This window comes from Bidens hawaiensis, unplaced genomic scaffold, assembly GCF_021521415.1.
Source record: "Bidens hawaiensis isolate Kalapana, Puna unplaced genomic scaffold, B.hawaiensis_p1.1 tig00026871_1, whole genome shotgun sequence".
NCBI classification, from domain to species: Eukaryota; Viridiplantae; Streptophyta; class Magnoliopsida; order Asterales; family Asteraceae; genus Bidens; species Bidens hawaiensis.
The window spans coordinates 27,762-35,000 of record NW_027505083.1 but is presented as its reverse complement, the minus strand read 5'-3'; the positions used below and the strand labels follow the sequence as shown (position 1 = coordinate 35,000).

The window sequence follows — 7,239 nt, the reverse complement described above, 5'->3', positions numbered from 1 at the left end:
GTCTTCGGTCTCACAATAATCGTGTACACCTGGCCATACAGACGAAAACTCTTTTTTTTTTTTTTTTTTAACTTCGCCTAAAGTCAACTTCGCTCCTCCTTAACTTCGCCTGTCCAAAACATCGCCTGACAGATAACTTCGCCTGAGATAAGCGAACTTGTGAGGTACGCGAAGTTGTGAATAACTTCGCTTAACCTTATATCTTCGCCTAAACCCTAAAATTTAAGCGACAACTTCGCCTGAACCCCATAACTTCGCCTGCGGCGGCTGTTCGGCCAGAAACGCATCAGAAACGTGCCAGAAACACCAAAACGCAGATCTCGAACCATAGCATAAGAGCCTAAGGCTCTGATACCACTTGTAAGTCCCCCCGGGGGGCGTCGCCGATCGATACGAGATCCGCACGAGGTCTAGGAGTGCGGAATCCTCCTAGACTCGTTAATGGTGTAGAAGACGAAGAACACGATTACACACAAACACATACACGAACAAACACACGAATGGGATAAACACATCTGCAGATCTTTTATATCATAATCAAAACCACGTTACAAACCAAACACGAAAACAAATGACGGCCGACCCGAGGCGAGCTCTACCTCGGGTCGTCCCACACGACTCTCCCTCTCGGTTTCTCTCTAGACAAATAAACTGATCACTCAAAACTCTAACTTTTTCGATTAACCAAACCTAAACAAGACACACACATATATATAAACAACTTCACGGGCTTGGGCCTGTAGGCGAAGTTGTTCTAACTTCGCCTATGGCAGAAGTTGTTACAACTTCGCCTATGGCGAAGTTGTTCTAACTTCGCCTATGGCGAAGTTGTCCTAACTTCGTACATCATTTTCGCTGATCAGAATTGCATAGCGACGGTCACAAAATGCACCAACATTAACAAAGTAATATTTCCATTTAGTCATCAAAAGAAACGTCCCTTTTGAAGCAAGAATTGCTTTTCCTTGATACCTAACATAATGCATGAAAGAATCTTTGAACAACCATAAATTAACTTGAAAAGCCCTGGCAAAGACTTCTGCAAAATGCTCTATTTTTCCATAGAAATATATTCGTTCAATAAGGGCTCCAGAAGATATTGATCGTAAGTGAGAAGATTGGTTACGGAGAAAGAGGAAGCCAGATTCATATTCACATACATAAGAAGTATATAGGAAGAAGAATAGTCTGTGATTTCTTTTTGAAAAAAAAAAGAACTGGCTTTCTTTGAATTTGAAGTAATAATACTATCCCAATTATGACACTCATGAAGAAAGAATCTTAATAAATGCAAAGAGGAAGCATCTTTTATCCAATAGCGAAGAGCCTGAACCAAGATTTCCAGATGAGCTGGGTAAGGTATTAGTATATCTAATACATAATTTAAATGTGAAAAGTTGTCCTCTAAAAAAGAAAATATTGAATGAATTGATCGTAAATTATCGGATTTCACTACCCCTTTCCTTTCTAGGGAAGATATTAATCGCAGAGACAATGGAATTTCCATAATGGTTGAAGAAACCTCTGACATTACTTGCGAATAAAAACTCTTGTTGTGCCCCAAAAATGGAGTCTGTTTAGAATCATTAACATAAAGAATAAAATGATTCTGTTGATACATTCGAATGATTAAACGTTTCACAATTAGTAAACTGGATCTATTGTCATAACCTGCATTTTCCAACAAAATCGATCCATTTAAACCATGATCATGAGCAAGTACATAAATATACTCCTAAAAGATAAGGGGATATAAGAAGTAGTGAGATCTATCTAGCCCTAAATAGCTTTGGAATTTATCCATTTGAAATTTGATTTAAATTAAATTACGGGTAGAGGATTTTGGGGGTTATAAATGATACATAGTGCGATACAGTCAAAACAAGGTATTATAGTACAAACCGAATAGATACCTCGGATACAGATAAAATTCTCAACAGATTCTCTATCCTATCTTTTTCCTTTGTTTTCATTATATGATAACAAGATGATTAGAAATCCTTTAATTTTTTCAACCCAATCGCTCTTTTGATTTTGGAAATTTTTTTATCAATATACTGTTTCTTATACACATACTTCTCTATTATGGAATGGAGGATGGTAATATTTAGGATTCATTAAAAAATCAAGAATACATTCCTGGGAGAAAGCCTTCCCGTATTGGGCACTAATATTTTTTAACGTCTAATTAGATCGGGTAATCATTCAAATTAAGAATGGAAGCTCGTTGCTTTTTCTTTCCCTATAATCAAAATGAAATTAATTGAAGCCATGGGGCCCTATCCATTTCTTAATTCGACCCAACTTAAAATTGACTTCTATTTGCCCCTTTGAATAATTTAAACGAAGGCTTTGTCTTGAGCCGGAAAGAATAAAATATTCTCAGAACTCTTAATTGATACGACATGCTATTTTTTCCATTCATTCAATTTGAGGATCAGTCGTGGTCTTCCAAACTTTACCGATGATATGGACGAATCCTTCGCTTCATCTAAATGTGTAAAAGATCCTAGCCGCACTTAAAAGCCGAGTACTCTACCGTTGAGTTAGCAACCCACATAGAAAAAGGATATGTAGATACAATCAGAATAAACAGAATAAAAAAATGATTAAATCAAACCATAAATCTACGTAATCTACGAAAAAATTTCCCGAAAAAGAAAGAAAAAATTTCCCGAAAAAGAAATAAATCAAAAGAAAGAAATGTAAAAAATGCTGGACTATCCCCTATTTCTAGGTTATCCACTTTTTCAACCAAAAATCCGAGTAGCAACGCTAATCCAACGAACCCATCATTTGAGTCAACAGGTAAAAAATCAAACCTAAAACCTATGGGACAGAAATAAATAGAGCTGCTTATCACGATGAATTATATTTGTTCGATACAATATTGTCAATATAAAGGTTAATAAAAGAATACGATGGAAAAAGTACAAGAACTCAAATTGAAAAAAAGGAAAAAAAAAGACTTGTGTTGGATTGGCACTGAATATGCATATATACTAAAATTTTTAGTTTAGGTGGAGAATAAATAAAGATAAAGTAGAAAAAGGATTTATGCAATCAATAGTGTATTGAATCCATATATAATAAGTCGAATAACGAACTTCGATTCCTTGTTTCTTACTTGGTATTAGAGTTCGAATGAAAACTGCAGGTAATGTCAGAATTTTCTATATTTGTAAGGATCCACCAAATAAGGTTTACTTAGAAAAAGATTCTATAAAAGCAATGATAAATAGATACGAAGATAGCAAGAAAAAAAATAAGGAAATAAAAAAACATAGTATAGAAAAGATATCCAAAATGATATAGAAATCACTATCCTATCCTTAGTTTTTATTTCCTTAATTTAATTGAATTTCATTTGATTAGAGCAAAGTTCCTTAAAAACCTCTGCCTTTTTTAAAATATCCTGAACAGTTCCTGTAGGCTGAGCGTCTTTTTCAAGGAAATAGAGAATAGCGGGAACGTTTAAATAAGTTTGATTCTTGATAGGATCATAAAAACCCACTTTCCGAAGATCTCTTCCTTCTCTTCAGGATCGAACATCAATTGCAACGATTCGATAGACGGCTCATCGGAATAGATGTAGATGAAAAAGAAACCCCCTAGAACCGTATAAGAAGCTTTCTCCTCGTACGGCTCGAGAAAAAATGATTAGAAGTTTTGTCTATGGATAAAATTATAATAAATAGGAAAGGACTCCATAAAAAAATTAGTCTATAATTTAACTCATAGTCATTTTTTTTAGCTTTCTTCCTGAAAAAAAATCATTTGTACTCATAACTCAAGTTCAAGAATTCTAAAATATCTTTAAAATATCTTAAAGATATTAATCTTTTTATTTTTTGAGTGGTCTTTAACCCTCCCTTTTTCGTCTCGTTTAAAATAGATTTGGATTCTGTATTTGGATCCGTGAGACAATTGAAGTGGCGTTTCCTTGTTCTGGGATCCTTTATCTTGGTTTTAAATCATTGGGTTTAGACATTACTTCGGTGCTTCTTAACCCTTTCAAAATGGTAGCAACATACCCCCTTTTGTGATTTCTTTCTATCAAAGAATCATACCGATGGTTTATTCGTGCACGATACACCGTGAATCGAAAAGTTTTAGCCGTTCCAACAAAAATTTTTGGATTTTCAAATTTGTTTAAAATTTGCTCGAATCGGATCCTTTCGATTTCTATATCGAAGATATACTTACGAAGTTGTTCCAATTTATTGATTGGCATTAACCCTAGATCGTTGCCCCTGAGAAATTAATCAATACTTTCTACTCGAGCTCCATCGCAAACTATTTACATTACAATTACAACCCAATAAAAAAAGAAGGGTTCTAGTAGAATAGAAAAACGACGTCGAGCCAAGAGCACCTTCATTCCTATATAAAATGGTGGATGTAAGAATAAGAATCCACAACGGATCGTGTCCTTCAAGTCGCACGTTGCTTTCTACCACATCGTTTTAAACGAAGTTTTACCATAACATTCCTCTAATTTCGAACCGGTATGGAATTGATTCAATTATGGAATCATGAATAGTCATTGGTTCAGTCGGTACAGAGACATAGTTATTTCTCTTTTTTCTTAGCTACAGCTACATAGATAATCAATATTTTTATGAATAAATATTAGCAAGACCCCGGCTTTTTTGTATGAATGGAACATTTTGATATAAATCTCTATCTCAAAAAATGTCTAACAGAAATATCCAGAAATCTAAATAGAGAAATAACATAACTAACAGAAATCACACGAATAAAGAAATTCTAAATAAATAAATTCTATTTGACTCTGCCTCTTCAAGTGACTCAATAAGATAGACTTACTAATTCCAACTTCCCAAAACTTCCCAAAGATTCAATCCATAAAGAATCATTACAAATCTTTATACTTGAAAAAGTTTCTTACTTCTATATCATGATTTGAGCCAAGTTTTACAGTAAAGACTCAATTTGATTATCATAATAAATATCATTTTTTTCTTTTCGAATGGAATTCTCAATGATGTAAAGCAAATAATCTAAATAGATCGAACAATGAAAATAAATATAATTGTTAAATATTTAAAATGAAAATAAATATAATTGTTAAATATTTAAATTTTCATTTTTTAAGTAAGTATGAAAACCCTTTTTCACAAAAATAGAAAGACTTTTTGTCACTGAAATAGGATAACAATACATACCTGATAACAATACATACCTATAGGCTAAGCACTTCCTCTTTTATATGTATTTTCATATTTGAACCTGAGGTTAAGTAATCTTTCTACATCTCATCTTATCTTTATCAAAAGGGTTTAGTTACTTTTGCATGTCATTTGAACTCGATTTAGTTCAGTTTGTGAAAAATTCAGATATGATTCCGAAAAGAATCATTCAAAATAAAAAAAAAAAGAAAGATGAATACTATTCTATCCAATATTAGACCGTGAAACAGAACCTTGTTGAACAAAAAAGAAGTATTCGGGTACAGGGGATATTCTCTGGGACGGAAGGATTCGAACCTCCGAATAGCGGGACCAAAACCCGTTGCCTTACCGCTTGGCTACGCCCCATTTCTATTTTTATTGGACACTAATACTAATAAAGAATAATATTGGTATTAAGTGTTCGTCAATTCCAGTCCAACTATCTATAGAAAACCTTTCTTCTTTATAGAATTTATTATAGATATTATAGATTCGTTGCTAGGATTTTGACATGTGTATATCTAGAATTTAACTTAATTTATTGATTATTACATATAATTCAATTAAGATATTGTATGAAAGTATGATTTCTTCTAGTCTCCTTTGAGAATTGGAGGATTTTTTATTGAGTGGAAAAAGAAGGATTTTTTTGTCTACCTTACTTTCTTCATTTTTCCTTATATCAATAACTCAATCAAAATGCAATTATCTCGACGAAAAAAATGTCTGTTATGCTTAATATCTTTAGTTTGATCTGTCTTAATTCTGCCCTTTATCCGAGTAGTCTTTTCTTCGCCAAATTGCCCGAAGCCTATGCTTTTTTGAATCCAATCGTAGATGTTATGCCAGTAATACCCCTGTTCTTTTTTCTTTTAGCCTTTGTTTGGCAAGCTGCTGTAAGTTTTCGATAAGATCTTTAATAGTATCTTATAGAATTCATGTAGAATTCATGATTTATTCGAGAAAAATGATAACATTTGATAAGATCAAATAAGTCTGACAGTATGAACCTTCAATTCAAACATTGAAATGATCGAATAGCCGTGAGAAATCCGGCTCGCTCCATTTCCCGATTTTAATCATTTTTCCTTTCCGGCAAAATACCTTATTAGCTTAGGGTCGCTTACAACATCTAATTGGGGGTATGAAAGTGATTTCTGGTAATCAAAGACTCTTTTGAAAAATTTCAACTTCACAACTTCATTTGAATTTCTGAACATTCTTTTCTATTTTAGAATTCATTTCTTGGTGTCAAAATAAGATATGTGATATAAAAATGGAGGATCTATTATCTTTTCTTTTCTCTCGTTTTTCTTTTTCAAAAAATGATCTTGGAGGTTGTGTAATGCTTACTCTCAAACTTTTCGTTTACACAGTAGTAATATTCTTTGTTTCTCTCTTCATCTTTGGATTCCTATCCAATGATCCAGGACGTAATCCTGGACGTGAAGAATAAATTGTTTTTCTTGCTTTATTTTACAATTTTCTTCATATTTTTATTTTCTTTTAGCTATTCCACACACTTAACTAGAAAAAAAATAGAAAGTCATCAACGGAAAGAGAGGGATTCGAACCCTCGGTACGAATAACTCGTACAACGGATTAGCAATCCGCCGCTTTCGTCCACTCAGCCATCTCTCCCAATTGAAAAAGATAATTACTATGTTACATTACACATCAAATAAGGATTAAATTAAGTATTTCTTTCACATTCTTTATCGTTATTATAGAATTAGCAATTCCATTTAGATGCTCGAAAGATCAAAATAGAAAGATAAAAAAAGAAGACCTTCTTGTTTTTATTTTATTCGAAGTGCCTTTTTGACCTGGCCCGGTCAATACCCAGCCGGGCCTTTTTTGTTACAAAAAATTCTCTTCATTTTTTTATTTATAGGCAACATACTCCGATAAATCTCTGAGAATGGATCAGAGAATGTTTTTTCCTCCTTTGTTTATTATGTTAAGAGAATGTTTTTCCTCCTTTGTGAAGAAGTTTTGATAAAATTATTTAAAAGAATACCATAGTTGGCCAATCCATTGCCCA

General features: G+C 33.1%; 1 non-coding gene across 1 annotated transcript; it reads right to left on the bottom strand.

Moving 5' to 3' along the window:
- Window positions 1-6,748: 6,748 nt before the first annotated feature.
- Window positions 6,749-6,836, bottom strand: TRNAS-GCU (transfer RNA serine (anticodon GCU)). The gene has a single exon. It is a non-coding gene; the product is annotated as a tRNA-Ser (tRNA).
- Between the last annotated feature and the right edge of the window lie 403 nt (window positions 6,837-7,239).